Raw genomic sequence first — 17,626 nt, 5'->3', positions numbered from 1 at the left:
TCTCTTCCTGACTTTTGCTAAACTCCTTACCTTTCAGAAATAATTGGGGCAATTAGTGGGTGAGTTGCAAATATATCCCTGTTGATTTTCTCAAAAGAAGCTTGGCATTTAACAAGAAAAAAACCCTTATTTCACAAACAGATGGAAACAAAGGAGGAAATGGAAATTCTAGACAAGATGTTCCTTCACACCATATGCAATATTCCTTCCTGTTGCAGATTAATCTTGTCACTAATGAAAAGACTTAGGACAGCTATGCTCTCCTGCCATTATCTGTGACCAATTTCAATGTGATTTTGAGTGAACCAGTAAACCCACCGCATATCAAAACCTGTTTCACACAGTTTCTTTGGTGATAGTTTAAGCACCCTGCTGTCCCCCAGTTGCAGGAGGCATTTGAATTCCTGTACCACCACCTGGTGTAATGCTGACACAGCTACCAGAGCCCTTATGGTAGTGAATTGAAATAAAGAACTGATTTCACTGGGAAAAAAAAACAAACCAAAAACCAAGAAAAGGAAAAATCTTTCAGCCTGATCAGTTCAGTGCCACTAGTGAAAAACAACAGCCAGACTTGTCATTTTGGAGACAACAGAGAAAACACTGCTTATTTCAAAGTAGCTCATGAGGTTCACCTAAACAATATTTATCAAATGCTTTCACATCCCTGAAGTTAGAAGTACACCAGTTTGTGAAGCTATATGCCATAGCATCAAAATATGCTTATGCTGTATGCTACAGCACATATACAGCATATTTTGTATGTACGCTACCCTACAAGCATTGCATAGCCACATGCAAAGAGCAATGTGCAAGGCTTGGTTGCACAATTCTAGGCCAAGAAAAGGGACAGAACTGTGAAGAAGAAAAGCTGAGCCCAACTTCTGTCTGTGTAAAGAAAATCTAATAGCCTACACACATTGTGCTCAACTGCACGAGAGATCTCTTTACAAATGCTATTTCTAAATCTTGTGTCCTTACTTCCTGATATGCCCCAGTGAGGGGTTTATCTCCATGCGTCAGTTTTTGCTTTTTGAATTTAAGGCAGAGATTGTCATTAAAAACAAAAAATGAAAAACTTTCCCTAAAAATACTATCTCACCTCCTGCCTTCAGGTAATACTTCCCAAAGGCAACATTTTTAACTCCATCATGGCAGAATGAGCTGCATTTTATCCTGAATTATGCAGAATTATAAATCAAAAGGATTAAATACTTATTTTTATTTTTGCCTTGGATATAAGAGCCCAAGATATATAAAGTTAAAAAACTTTCTTTCCAAAGCAAGGCTTTCCACTTTCACAGGCAGTCACTTGGGGAAGGTGACACTCCTTTTCTGACAGTAAGTATTTCAGTATTTAGATAGAACAAACATATTCCCAGAGCAGCCAAGTGGCCATACGTGAGAGTAGCACACTGGTCACTTGGCACTGAAATGAGAAGTGGGGAAAGATTCACATTTCAGTTCCTACTTCAGTTAGTAAAAATTTATTTGAATCCAGGACTCTCAATTTTCATATACGTATCTTAACAACAGGAATATAATGTGACCCTTAGTTTTCTAAACAACACTTTTGCACACCAAGAAGAAGGTTCCTTTCTAAAGGCATTATCTGCAGAGAATTACCCATTCTGGAACTCATTAATATTGTGAAATTCCATGATGGACAGTTCCTACCATGTACCAACTTAAACATGAGATGCTTACACTTGTTTTTCCAGGTTGGGTGTTTTAGTCTACTCACGGCACTATCAAAAAGTGATAAAACAGTTGAGGAAAGAGGAGCAAATGCCGTGATCCATAAGTAGTTTAGTCTTAGTTTTATTGATCATGTTGAAAACCAAATTCTCTGTTAGCAAACTTTCTTTTAATGTATAAAAGCCATGAAAAGATGCTACTTCTGAAAGGTTACATCATCTGGAAGAAAAACTGGGGGTAATGAATTAACTCTAAATGCTGCGGCTTTAAACTATGGAACAGCACTTAATGTGCACAGCACTGGTAGTTTAATACACTTTCAATACTCTGTTGCAGAAAAGACAGCTATGTAATTACAACTTAAATTCTAGCTTTTAGCTTTAGGAAAAATAAGGCTTCACAAAAGGCCTGATTTTATCTTTTTACCTTCTCTGAAGCTTTCAAAAACACCAGTAGGATTTGGGGGTCAACAAGAAATTAAAAATAAGTCTACAAAGGAGAAAATACACAGCCCATAAGAAAACTGCATGTCCTTTCCTCTGAAGGCAGCTGTAGCTTTTTAAATATTTAATGAACACTCTGGTGAAGGAAATAGCTACCTATAGATATGATTAAATACACAACAGAAGGTCAAGCTTGAATCTACCAAATACATTCTAAACTTAATGTTAAAAACATGACATATTTATAATATCTCTGTGCAGGTGTTCAATAAAATATGGTAGCATTAAAAAAAATGCTGTTTTGATCAGCTGTGACACAAGGCTATTTTAAATTATTTTTCGGCTCTTGTTTCAGTCTTTGTGATTTCCCAAAAGGTGTATATATTCAGGGTCATAACAAAAGGAATAATTTATAGTCTAAATTCTTAATTTTCCAGCTCATTACCAAGTCCTCATTTAATTTAGTACCTTATTTTCCTCTGGCCCATGCATTAGACTTAGTGTTTCCAATTTTATATAAGTATACAATAATATTCACAGAACATTAGAAAGAAATAATTATGTGCAATCTTTCTGAAAAACAAATCATTACAAATAACCCACATTTTCCTGATAAATGAAAAGAAAAAAGATGGAAAACACACTTGATAGCCATTAATCTACTAGAAAAGCATATCTCTTTCTTTCCAGACAATTAAAATGATACATTTAGGGCTTTAAAGAACACTACATAATTTCAAAAACAATAGGAGAACATTAGCATGAAATTTTAAAAATACTTCAGAATATTTTCCATTTCTTGTTTCTTAGAGTTATATTTTAAATAGAAAGAATTATTTGTAGACTAACTGCTAGCTTTCTGGATACGTTAGCTCCCTGGTAATGTCATTATATCACATTAAACCATATGAACATATATTTCAAAGAGAAGGAACTGGTAAAAGACATTCAAATACTAGCTGGGAAAATTTGACCTTTGGTTAATTTCTTCAGTACAGGGACAGCTCTTTGATGATGATACTATGCCAAGTAATATCAGAAACAGGATTTTGATGAACCTGGTTTTTTAACTAACTTGTCTACTTCAATACTAACTTTCAATGAATGGCACCACTGTCCCAAAGAGCCACATTCTGGACCTTCATGATATAGTGTAATGTGTGCACAGATGAAGAATTAACTCCATACTCCAGAGCCCTATTTACTGTCAGATTTGTCCCCAAATCGTTCTATAAATTAATATTATTAGTTCTGAAATAGTAATGATTTATAAGACTAGCTGCCTAACAAATACACAAGGAAAAGCCTTCAAAATCAATACATAAAAAGAAAAATATATGCCGGATGTTTGAATTGCTGTGTTCTCTGAATAAAAAAGGTAATTTCTTTTAATATTTTAAGAGATAGTTTAAAAAGCATACAAAGAAAGCAAGACACCAACATAGATGTAACTGAACACAAATATAGTGGAAATCTTCCTAGGCTAACAGAAAAATAGCAGATCACTGAAACTGCTGCTCTGCTAATACCAGTGACAAGACTATTGAAGTGAATATCATATTTTAAGGTGAAAAGGGGACTAAAAATCAGGGTAAAAAAAACCACTGAGAAAGTCTCTTAGATTCTGTCCATAAGTTAAAATCACAGCCTAATGTAAATTATCCATCTCAGTGCATGCTGCAGTCAACTCTCGGCAAAATGAAGAGGATAATGCCTTTTCAAAGATGGCCAAGGAATTGCTAAATCCCACTCCTGTTGCTTGTTATTCTTTATAATGACTCATCATGGACCCAGGACTGAAAGACAAGTTCCAAACCCCAATTCTCCTGCATACTGAAATAGTATTTCACTATGCAGAAACTGGCTCCCTTTCTTTCATTTATCCTATGGAAGTTCCAGCCAATTGCCTTTGCAAACCTTAGCTGCAGCTAATATGCAGCAACCAGAGAGGAAATTAATGTGGTATACTGGTTCCAAAAAGTACCAAATTATATGTTATGATCAATAGCTTGAGTTCCATCCAGCAACCAATTAAAATTGAAGGTCAAAAAGCACCAATCTAATATTTTCTCACTGCAGGTATTAATGAACTAATGGAAATATTTTGCACTAGCTTCAGAAGCTGAATGTGGCAGCGATGCATTTTCTTTACAAATTACATCACTGTAATCTCATCCTGAAAGCAAACAGACCTGCATAACCCCGCAGCAATGAGAAAACTTCACACTCATTTACACATTAAATACAGTACTTACAGTAGGGCTGCTTTCTGGCTACTGGAGCAAAGCCACTGCCAAGTGCGTTGTGTAAACTGGAGCAGAACAGTTCAGCAGTCTCTGTACAGGGCACACATATCCGGTCTCCTCTACTCCTACAGTTACATATGTACTGAATAAGCACAATAGCAGCCTCAGCACACATACAACAAATGGAGCCCGCTTTTGGCACTGAATTATCTCAGGAAAGTGAGAACTACTTCCCCTGTTGTGATTTCAGAGGAAACCAACTCACAGTCAAAAGCTGATCCACAGTCAAACTCACAGTCAAGCAGGGCAATTGGTTATCCGCAGCTATCTATGGAGGAGGGGGGTCAGTATTCATATTCTGTAATTTTTGATAAATAGCAATGTGTTTAACTTTCTCTAATCACAGCAGCCTGCTTACCATACCAGCATTCCTGAACTTACATTAAAAGAAAAAAAAAAAGGCAGAAAACATTAAAAGCTTCAACAAACTTTCTCCTGCTGTTAGTTATCGTTATGTTTTTCTCCCTATGTTTTCTCTCCCATGTCTTTCGACTCAAGAACTGGATCAAGACGACATAACTATAACATGAATCATCATGTGTAGGTATAGTCTGAGGTCTTTTCTACTGCTACTGTCACACCAAACTACACAACGCAAAATGATGATGCCATAGATTCATTGCATATAACGTAAAAATTACACATTAGCCAGAGAACACCTACCACAGCAAAGTATGTTCCACTTATTGCTAGCAGCTTTCCAACAGGAACATGTACAGAAAACTGATATAGGACAGCTTTGTTTGCTGAAGCATGACTACTTTTTGGTTTTCCAGAGGCAGTCTCAGACAGTTGAATTAAGGAATATACATACGTTTAAAATTCCTTCTGACTGAATAAATTTGGAAGACATTCTCTGAAGTAATGTAACATATCCTGTGCTGGAGCATGACAAATTAAAACATAATGGAATTGTTATTTCATATCAACTCTGGCTCTTACTAAACAGAAATCTCAACTGAGATAACTATTATGGGACCGCCCCATCTGAGGACACTTTCTATGTCCTTTCAAACATTATATCTAAAAGTCAAAGTCAGTAAGAAGTTGGATAGTTCATGTCAACTACTACCAGTTTCTTTTCTGCCTCTCCCCAGTAATAAACAACATTTGTTTTTACTGCTGTGACAGTGAAAGGCTCGCCTCTGTTTTCTTGTTTTCATTAATCTCTGGCCCACGTTTCTGATCACTAGATATCAGCTGCTGCTTCCAACCATCTTCTCTATCAGCATATCCCTGTGAATTGATAGTTCAAGGAAGATTCAGCATTTCCCTTTCAAACCCTTCCTGTACACACTACAGACTGTCTACAACAGAGTAGTTGTATGATTACACTCAAAGTGTATATTTGACTGATTTTTTTTGGAAAATATTTTTTGAAATGGGACCATTTTCCTGAAGTGAAAATTTAAACATGAATTACCAACTGGTAGACATGTTTAGCTGGAAGCTCCTGAACTAAATGCATATGATGACAGAAGGGCCTTTTGTTTTTAAAATAAATCTAATTAAATCATAGGTTTGAAAGAACACTAAAGATTATTTAGGCCAAACCCCTCTTCAAAGCAATTTAGGTTTCTCAGGGCTTTATCCTGTCAAGTTCTAAATACCTCCAAGTTATACATCTTGATCCTTTGAGATACATCTCTACAGTCTGCAGAAGGCTCATTTGTTCAAGAGCTTTTCACAAAGATAGACACCTCCAATAATTCTGGCACAGCCCTCCTGATGCAGCAGAAAAACAGAATAGATCTTAATATGTGCAAAATAATAATCTCACACACGAGTGTCTCCCCAATGCAATTTACATGAATTATGAAAGTAACATCAAACTTTCCACCTCATTTACATCTGCTTCCACTTTCTCCAAATCTACACTGCTGAATAGAAAACAGAAACAAACCTTTAATCGTTAAAACACCATGAACTTTGCCTTCACTGTAGGCAGTCATAGAAAGGATTCAGATGCACCCTTCAATGAATCAATGCGACTCTACTTGGACAAAATTCTTACATCATCACAAGTAAGTACGTATCATCATTGAATTAAAAAGGCACATATTCTTCCCATATGATAGAAACATTACGAGCAAATTTGGTCTAATATTTCAGTAGAGAAATATTTTCAATTCAGCTTTCAGATTTGAAGGTAAGAACTTTTCTGAAATGTTAGTGAAGTCTATGTCTTCAGTAGTGTCTTGGACACTACAGAAACAGTTTCTAAGAGAATGAGAAACTCTCAGCTTGTCACATTTTTATACTTTTGGTGTATATTAATATGCTAATGCATATTAATAATAATGCTAATGGGTTAGCACTGTGAAATGGCTTTTTTCTGAGCAGGAATAGACCATTTGTATGTATTTATGAATGGCTCCATTCTAAAGCTACTAAGTTTTTATGTTTTCTCAGTTACCACCATAGTTATGGTTTATAGATCTATTTGGTGAAACTCATGGAATTATTCTTTCCATATATTGACAGTTGCTGTAATGCCAATAAACATAGAAATTGCTTTCCTCATTCATCACCATAAAACTGATATGTCCTGAACCACTTGATATCATACAGGATGTGACTGCTGCTTCTTCACTGCTACCATAGTGCTGAAAAATGCACCTGATACAGCATTGATAGGTCATCGACCTGAGGTGTTAACACCCTAACCAGTATGAAACAATGCAATTAAGAGGATTACATGTGAGGGTAGCAACAGATACATGCCTGGATAATAGAGATGAAAGAACTGGTGGGTGAAGGGGAAGAAAAATGAAGACCACTTAAAAACTATTCAACGTAAATGTGAAGATGAGGCACAGAGCATCACTCAGGTATAGTTACAGGAAGAAACAGGGACACATACAGATACGATCAACAGAGCACTGGGAGCAGAGACTACGTCATGAAAGAATAATGTAATCAAGGGAAAATAGTCAAAAGAACAAGTGATCAGCCTGAAAGAATAGATACAGAAAGGCATTCTGTTTAGTAATCTGGGAATGGGGTTTGATGAAGCACATATATGGAGATTGAAGCAGTTCATGAAAAAGCAGTAATGAAATGAAAGGTTCCTTTTTTTGTGTTTAGCAGACAGAAAGAATTGTATTTTTGAGCTGTTTTATGGTCAAAGTGACAAGAATCTGCATACTGATGATAGTGCGTAGAAGAGTGTACAAGTTTCTTCAAATTTTAGTGAATACAAAATAGACCCTTTCTGCCAATGGCTAAAAAAGGAGGAGAAAATCTGTAGGTATATCACACCTCTCACCAGTAACATGAACTGTAAGAGAACTTAGATTTCATTTTGCAAGGAAAAACCCCAAGAAAATATATAGATGATGTAAAGAAAAGGATGAAAATCAAGCAAGTTTGGACATGCTTTTAAAATATGATATAGGAATTTCAACTTATGGGTTTCAGTGCTCATAATCACAATTTTCTTAATATTCTTGGCAGATGTTGTTTGCTACTAGAAACAATACACTGGGTAAGAATTGCAAATGTAAATCTCAAACTATCCCAAGCATGCCACGTGGATTTTTGCTCTAACACACATTATTGCCTGTCTGAAGTTAGAACTTGCTTTTAACTCATTTAATTATTCAAGTATGGAAAACATTGTCCATAATAACTTCATGCATTGAGAATTTATGTATTCTATCACTTAAGGCCATCAGGACTTGTGCTAACTTTCATAATTTCTTTTTAGTCACTAAAACAACATCTTTCACTGCTTAGAGACATAACAATTAAGTTTCTTTTGTTGGAAAGCGGTGAAAGAAAATGTTCTGCTGAACTCAGAAGCCTTCTGCTACTACTGCTGCCCAAACAGCCACTAGCTGACATAAGGGACTTCCAGAAGGAACATCCAATTGAGCTATTAAGCTATGTGATGGTAATGTTTCAAGTTAAACAAAACTTACTACACATCTGGAATTAGAGCTCTCAATCATATGATGGTTATTACAGTTGTAGCAAATACTGCATGCTTGCAAACAGAGATAAAAAGATCCAAGTGTAATACTATTGTCAACATAAAGGAAAAGTCTGACCATTATGCTCATTCTTTGTCTTGGCAAGAATAAGACGGATCAGAGATATAGAGATCTTATACCATTGAAACCACTATTCTCAAATGTGTTCTATCCTACGAAATACAATTTATGTAGCCCTTTTGTATGCCCTTATTCATAGGTCATATACTCTACAATCCAGTCCGAATGATCTTCATTGAATAAATTTACACTTATACCATTCATATATAGCATTATCGTTATAGTCTCAATGTTGTCAAGCGTTAATCTTACAGGTATCATAAGTTTATTTTCAACAAAATCTGATTTTGCTGACACCACTAAAGGCAAAACATATTGACATGTTATTTCCTGAAATAACACACTTGTCAAGCTAAAACTAACGCACCATGAAGTTAATTATTCTTCTTACTCCAATAAACAGAAAACACACACTAGGAAGCAAAAAGGTGTGGCAATGTATTCTTATAGTTCTATGGCACCATGTTTATTTCTATCACGAGTCCTTTTGTCTGTCAGAATATAGCAAAACGCTTAATTAGGCCTCTCAATAGCCTAATTATTTTCTTTTTAGCATTCCATAAATAAAAGGCTTCGTATGAACATCAGATACTTTAACATAGCAGGCAAGAAATTACAGATTAATATAAACACATGATATATGTGAGTAAGTTCAAACTATCACCCTTCACCTGTCACTGAATAGAAAATAAATGAAGATACAAATTATTCACAAAGTAAGGTGCTTTTTATCACTTTCTTTATAGAGTTCTATCAACAAAAAATATTTTAGGTGCCTGTAATATTTTTGAAGTTTTTTGAATTGCCCATCATGCCCTATCATCTATTGCCTTTTCATGGACAAACAACTGTTAGATTTTCTTATTTCTTACTTGCCTTCATTTCTTCAACATCCCCTCCTTCTCTTTAACAAGCTCTCTTCTCTCAAATTCCACTTCTATTACCATTAAAGAAATGACTAGGAAGACGACTCTCAGAGTGGCTGTCAGATAATGGCTTCTACATTTAAAATTTGATCTGTTAAAATTTCATGTTCAAAACCTGAAATCTGATTTGTGGAGACTGTTTTCAGCTATTTTTTATTTTATTATTATTATGGAAAAATGGTCATGATCAGAATGTACCATCCTTCCTACGATATAGCCAACTTCCTCAAAAAAACCCTGCCAACTTGAGGTTCCCCTTGAAGTCTGGGAAAGACACACTCCTAGCTTCTGGTTCCCGCATCCCTCAAAAGACCTCTACCCATTTTGCATCCAAAAATGTGGCTTGAGGCAATTTTTCCCTGCAGTGTCTTAGCCTTAAACTATAGTATGGATTTTATGAGAATTAATACTTGCACCTGTTCTGAGAATCCGGCACCCTAATTCAATTCCTATCAAGAACCTGATGTTTAATTTTTAGTCATTTAACAATTAGCAATCACATAGCTCATACTTCAGTTTCCTCACATAAACAATGCAGAAAATTACCTACTTTCAGATTAAAGTGCCATCTAGAGCTCAAACTATTACCATTATGATTACTCCTAATCAAGATGGATAAAATAAAATGTTATCCATTAAACTTTATTGTCTCACCACTTGGCAAGTAGGCTGGGCCATATAGTTCAGAACCAGTGTCATACAGAATATCCCAACCTTGACTCCAGGCTTGAAGGAAGGAAACACTGACTAGTCCTAGAGGGCAGAGAGAGCAGAAAATTAACAGAAAATGTCACTCTGCTCCCTCTTCTATTGCCAGAAGTTGGATCCGATTTGCTGCTGGTACAGGCCAGGGGAAATTCCTTTCCCTCCCACCCAAGCAATGGAAGTAGAAATGGAATTATGACTCATTGGGTGACTTAAAGGAGTAACTCAGCCTGCTGGAGGTGCTGCTGGAGGTACTGCTGGTGTGGGGCAAATTACCCATGTGCTCAGTGCTCTGCCTGAAGACACAATAAAATCTGTAAGCACCACACCTCAGTTTTACCAGATCCATTTTATTGCCCATGCTAAGTATCTCTTTTCTTTTTTTTTTGTCTTTTTTTCTTCTTTTTTTTTTGTTTGAGATGAACTTTCAAATGGAAGGGAAACGAATTGAAGTCAGCAGTTCACAGTAATACAAAAATCAATTTCCACTGCATGATTGCATGTGTTATTCTGGCACTGCTTATCATGCATTACAAAATTTGCAATAAAAATTGTGAGTAGGTAAATGAAAAATTGATACAGCACCTAATATATATCATAAAATGTAGGTTCTTTTTTTCAAGATTATTTTTCTGTGAACGCAGTCAGTGATATTTCTCAGCTCATCAGACAAACTGAACATCTGCTCTTTGAAGTGTAAAGACAACTGCAGGGACTGAGGAATATTTTGCTGACAACCCTGGGACATAATGTTTAAACAACACTAAAATATGGCATACTGTGTAGATCACCACTTGATTTACACAGCAGTGTATGTTACACAGAGGTGTTAGATTTTAAAAGGCTAAAAAATATAAATATATGTAACATATTTAGGATGTAAATAGAATTGCTTTACATAAGCAATTTGGTTTATATATTTTTCCATCCATCCTGTTAGACTGAGAATTTGCTACTCAGTATAAAATAGCGTTCATTTAACACTTAGAGCCCAACCCTGCATCTCCTGAAGTCAAGTGAGAGTTCCTGCTATCTTCAAAGAGATAAGCTCAGTTTGAAATTTAGAACTTGCACAACCAGTTACAGCTGATGAACAAATGTGACAATTTATAATTTTTTTTTGCCAATTCTTCCCCGTCCACATTTTTATGACAGAATTTATTTGTTCTTTTTCTTTCTATTTGATTACATCTAACAACTGGGCTCCCAAAATGATTTAAAAAATTATCTCAAGCTACATTCAATTTGTTTCCACCAAAATCTTTATAGATCAATTTTTATTTTTTTTCCCAAATCCCCTGTCACACATCAAAAGGCAGTAAGTGTCAATAAGTGTCTAAGCCAGTAGCATTCACTGCTGTTGCAAACTCCAAAAGTACCATAAAGTACGTCGTAAATCAAGTACTTAGTTTTCAATGTAAGATCTACATCTAAAATTTTTATTGTTACCATAAATGAGAAACTTCGTTTACAATTCCTTGGAAAGAACTTTATCCAGTTTTATGCACATAAATGGAGGAAAAAAATCATATGAATTAAGTAGGCCTGAATTTGCAGTGCGCAATAGCTGGACTCAGATCTATTCCTAGCACAGGAGGAGAGAAAAACAAAACAAGACAAAACAACCACCTTGCTAAATACACACTGAAGATACCTACTGTGAGCATATGCAACTAATTCAAATTTTCTGAATTTTTAAACTAAGTATAATTTATTGTATAACTAAAGTATACCATTGTCTAAGTATAATACTGCTTATGACAAATCATAATACACCACAAAAGCCTGGAAACAAGTATCAATAACTTCGCTTTGTTCCAAGCCATGCCACTGCGGGTTTTAAAGTTGGCAGCATGGGTATCAGCAGCAGGTACCCTGCAAATGATGACTTATGTGCATTGGCTGAGTCAGGAAAGAGAAACTTCCACACAAAAGGACAGCCACTGCCCTTTCTCTTTTATTGTCAGAACCATAGTTAAAGTGTCTTCAATATTTTCTAATATTTCTACTTTCTAAAGCAAGAAACAATACCATTTGTGGCATACGTTGTAGCACCGACCCCATTCTCTAGGGTGTCTGACTTCATTCACTTTTTGTCAGGCAGTAGGAAAAAATTAATACAAACCCCCAAGCCTATAAATAATGTCTGCCACAGATGCCCATTTTTTTTCCTCCACAGCCGCAAACAGGCATACACACTAGAAAGCTCTGTACAGGGTTTTAACTATTATGATTATTCTGTGGTCCTTTGGATTATGGTGGTGTCTTTGGGATTCTTGGACCAAAAGCAGACAGAGAAATCATAACAGAAATGTGCAATAGAGATAAAGCAGTATTTGACTTGAAGCTAGCTCATTTTATGCACTAAGAAAAGAGAATTTCTTCTTGGATTTTAGTCTAGCTTTAATAATTTTGATTAATTTGGCATTCATGGTTTTTGAAAGTGGATGTTGTTCTCTCTCGTGCTATGCTTTCCTTACATTAAAATAGTCCTTTACAGAACACGATGATTATGATAAGTTCTGTCTTTATGCCTGTATGTCTTGTTTTAGCAGTACATCTGAGGCAATTATTGTCTAAAGTCATAATAATCTAAAAGGACCTTTTCTGTTTCAGGCATCTCAACTAGTTTTATTTTATTTAGTCATTATGTCTCCCATTCCTAGAGAATGGGAGCTCCTATAAAATTGGCAGCTCTAATGCCAGTTTATACAATGCTTTCTTTTCTCTCTCGCTTCTGCTATAACTGAATGGGGTTTTGATGAGAAAGGTATTTCCACTAATATTGCCTATCAGAAATCTTGATGCACATAATAGAATTACTTGAATTACTACTGCAGGACTTAATAGTTTAAATTTTACATGTCTAAGGACCATTTTCATTCCAGTCTTTCAACTGTTTTTTTTTTTAAGCAACAACAATAACCTCCCTGTCTAGATTGTACTACAGGACAGCATAAGCTCTATTTTTGCAGAATATGTAAATATATAGCTTGGATGCTTGCCAGCAAATGAAGCATACTACAGTGTTAAAGCTTACTCAAGTCATTTGACAGACACTTATGACTGCAGTGGATTTTCAAGCAGGATATGAATGCTTACTTTAGCCTTCAGCTGAACAAATCTAATATCCCCTCCGCCTTCCTGATTCCATTTCCTTCTTGGTCCTGTGTCCATCCCCCACCCACCCTCCCCCAACATCTGTAATTAAAATAATTAGACATATGCAAGATTTTCTGTCTGTAAGGTTTACATTGCTATTTCTGAAGGTGATTTGTAGTCTATTTCTATACTGGGGAGAGTGAGAAGAGTTTAGGAACTGACAATAGATTCTTCCAGAGGATTAGTTAGTGCTTCAGTGGGATATTGGACAAGATATGCTTTAGGTAAGAGTCCTCAATGATACCGCAAGTACTTTAGGACTGTAAATATCTCCAATAGCACCAAGAACAATGTCATTACAGAGATTTAGAGACTAATTCTGGGTTTACGTGGTTCCAGCTTGTTTGCATGGCTTGTTTAGGTAAGAATCTGTAACTGATGAAGTCCATCTCCACATACAAATTTTTGGAGCTATGAATAGCCCAAGATCTCCTGTTGTAAGATTCCCCCAACACACTCACACATGCTCACCCTAGTGTTGTGGTGCCTATTTATTTGTAGCTTGGTTTTCTTTTATAAGACACATTGGAAATGTGTCTCCTTGAAAACAACAAAGTATTTAGTCTTTTATCCATATTCTCTCTGTCACTTTTCATTAGAGAATCCCTTCATTTAAGGATAAAAGGGAACTGCCTGAAACAGCTGAGTTTAGTTTATAGCATTGTTACGTTGCTTTTGTCTGTTGCCTGTCTCATCCTAGGAACTGAACACATTCATCTTCTGTAAATCTATGTGTTAGTTTGAGGCTTTCCACCTTCAGAACAACACTGGTGTGTTGCAAATCCACTGATACACAAGAAGCAAGAGTCAATAAAGCCCTCAAGAGCAGCTACAATTTACTGAAAATCCTTTACGTTTTCAGTCCTGTAGGCAATCCTTTGTGGAAGGGTGGACTGCATATGATTTCCTCATAAACAACAATCTACATCAATGTCTCTGTACTACAATTGAAATAGTTTCTTTTTACTACAGATGACGCCTTGTGGTTCTGATTATTCTCTTGGCTGTCTTGCCATTTGTAAATGGGACAGCAATGGTAATGTGGTAAGTTTCCATTACGTAAATCCAAATGGCTAACCAAGGCTAGAAACAGGGCTTTTCCACTTTTAAAAAACAGCCTGTTAAAAATGTGTTTATTCCCCAAACATGGTTTTACCCAATTTTTTCCAGTGTGAACTCCCTGATAGGTTATATGGTGAGGTGGTATTTCAGAGAGGTGGAGCTCACTGATACAGCTCTTTAAGGATATGCACTTTACACTATTATGCAAGTTGGTGAAAATTTTTATTAATAATATTGGTTTTATTAAAAAAATGTTTTTGTGAATGAAAAAATATTAAAATATTTTCTATGATGAATTTTGTAAAATCAAAAGAACAAGGAAAAATCATCTGAGAAAGAAAAATTGGTCATTTAAAAATTATATCAATACAGAAGAAAATTGTTTCATATTTAATTTTTTTAAAATTTATGAATCATAGGGATTGATCCTCTAAACTATTTTAATACTCATAGTAAGACACATATAGGAGGAAAAAAATATCCCTCAGGTCATATACCTTCTGGTGCAAGTAATCTAAGCTTTTCTGATAATCAAACCTTTTTTCATGTAGAAACTTTAAAAGAACTTTACAAAATTAAATTGTTTTATGCTCCTTTCTTTGATTTTTATCTGAAAGCTGGCCTTGAAAACTAGCAGTAGGTGTCAGCATTTTCGTTTTGGTGCAATGGTCTGCATCTAGAAATTCCACAATGATAGCATGCAGCTGGGAAAGATATCCTTTCCTAAGAAAATGTAAACCAAGAGTATATTACAATTTTCCAGATGGAAGAATGTATCTGAAACCAAGGAAATGTACTCATTGATGCTCAGTAAGAATTACATTTTCAAAAAATCAAGATTAAAATAATATGGCTTTTATGTAACATTGTATGAGAGAAAAACAGAAACTTCTGACAGAAGCAAGCTTGAGAAAGAGGAGGACAGAGGCAAATGTCTCTGTCTTGGCCTTCCAACAAGATAATGGAGTCTTGCTCTGCATAGGTGCTGGAGGTGCAAAATGCTAGTCCCACGAAAGTCAATGAGGGAAAAACTCTCACTGACTTCAGTAGAATTAAGATTTAATCCAAGCATTTCCTGCCCTATGTTGTCTTAAATGTGTTAATGTATAGGTACAGAAAACTGTTCCTAAGAAAAGGTAGGATAAAAGAATCAATTGAAAATCATATCCAGAGAACGCTCCTGTTTTCCATTTTATCTCCAGAGGTGCTGAGTAAAAAACAGGAAAAAATTACAAGACAGAGGGGATTTCTCTCTCAATATTCAGCTATGTTGTTTCTTAAAAATTTCCAAAACTTTAAACCATGAGGAAGAGGGGAAGAATGTAACTAAACTGCACTTTTATAGGCTGAATCAACTCAAATCAAAATGCTTTGCTGAAATGAAGGTTTTTTTTTTTTTTTTTTGTGCACCAGTGTGACATTAATCTGCCACTAGCTCAGATGCCTACAGGCTTGATCTTCACTTAGGGCATGCTCACAAATTGTGGCTTTCTTCCAAAGTATTGGCTGGCTGGAACAGGTAATACTTTGGTCAAATATCTTTGCATTTGTGGTAAAATAGGCATGTGAACCAACATGAACCAATAACAGCACAACACAAATGAAGTGGTTTGCTGCTCAGTGTCAAATGGAACAAAACATTTCATTTCAGAAAAAAGGACATATATATTTTTCAATGTTTTTCACAGGGGAAAGAAAAATTAATTAAAAGCTCAGGGAAAACATTTCAGTGTTACAGCACCAAGGTTTCTTAAATTTTCTACTTCATTGAAGATATGGATATTTGGATTTTTTACCCAATGGAGGAGTGGAAAAGCTTTTAGAATAGGAGTATTTCCAGTCAAATGGAAATGTTTAATTGACAAAACCCATTTTACCCACACTATGATATTCTTCAAGATTTACTTTTCATCCCAGTGAAATATGAGTGGATCACACTGAGAAACTTGATTCTTTTTCCTGTCAGGTAATCCTGGTCAGAAAGGAGGCACAATGCTAATCTAAACACAAATGAAGAAGTTGATGTGATACTCCTGAAGAGGATTGTCCATATCTGATTGGCTTAAATTGCTTTCAAGAAAGTGGCTTTAGTTATTTAGTGTTTATATTTTTTGCAGAGATCTCCTCCTAATCTGAATACGACACTAATCTCTGATGTCTTTCTCATCTCCTTTGTGGTAGAAACAACACTGATGCAAGCTATTGCCTTTGAATCTGAGATGAATTTATTTCTGAAGTTGACTATTTTTTTGAAGGAACTATACTTCACTGAAATTTTACTACCCTGTAGAAATTTCATCTTCATAAAACAAGTACTGGCCTATGTCCTATTGAGCTATGTAAATCCAAATTACTAACCCTGAAATATATTTAATTGATTATCCCACAGTTGAAAAGATTTTCAGGTTATCTATAATGTAAAGTATACACAATTTTTATAATTATATAATTACAATATATAAATTGACATCTACATGTATTTGAGTGGGCATGTAGCTGCAAGTATTACATAAAAGCAAAAAGCCCCAAGGGTTCCCTTTCCCAACTACCATTGGGGATACATGGACCTTAGACAAACAAAAGGTGCCTAGTATTGTAGCTGAGGAAGCAGAGTAAATTAGTATAGATACACTGGGACAGAAAGGGCATTTAGCCATTGTACTTTAGATCAATAACACAGATAAATATAATTTAAATGAGACCATTATTAATATATGGCTTATAACACCAGTATCAGTTCTTAACACTATACATATTCTAAAAAACAAAAATGCAGAATTCACTTTCAACAGAACATTACCAAAAAAGTCTTACAGAACCCTTTGCAATTTTTGCAATTTGTTTGTCTATATAAAATAGAATCAAGATGCATTTTCTGTGGCTTTATCTAAGTTTAGTTTTATCCATTATTATTGATGTAAGTCATTAAAAATGCATATAATGAATACATTAATAATGACACAATATTTCATCTTTTTATTGCAAAAGGCAGTGAAAGACACATTTGTCCTTTTTATTTAATTTCTAATGAATAAAGAATACTACTTCAATATAGAAAGACTAATAAAGATGTAGAATGATGTCACATATGTGAAATCTATATTTTACTATTTAATCACACAGCATAAACTAAGCTAGTATATGGATGTTCTTGTATTATATTATACAGATATTACAAGGGTAGCTAAAAAGATTTAGAAAAATCACAGTATTGCTAATTTGGACATAACCATTAAACACTATGGCTTTATTACTATGGTTTAAAAGCC

Source organism: Gavia stellata, chromosome 11 (genome assembly GCF_030936135.1).
Source record: "Gavia stellata isolate bGavSte3 chromosome 11, bGavSte3.hap2, whole genome shotgun sequence".
Lineage (NCBI taxonomy): Eukaryota > Metazoa > Chordata > Aves > Gaviiformes > Gaviidae > Gavia > Gavia stellata.
The sequence above is the reverse complement of the archived record's forward strand: the minus strand, read 5'-3'. Positions refer to the sequence as shown.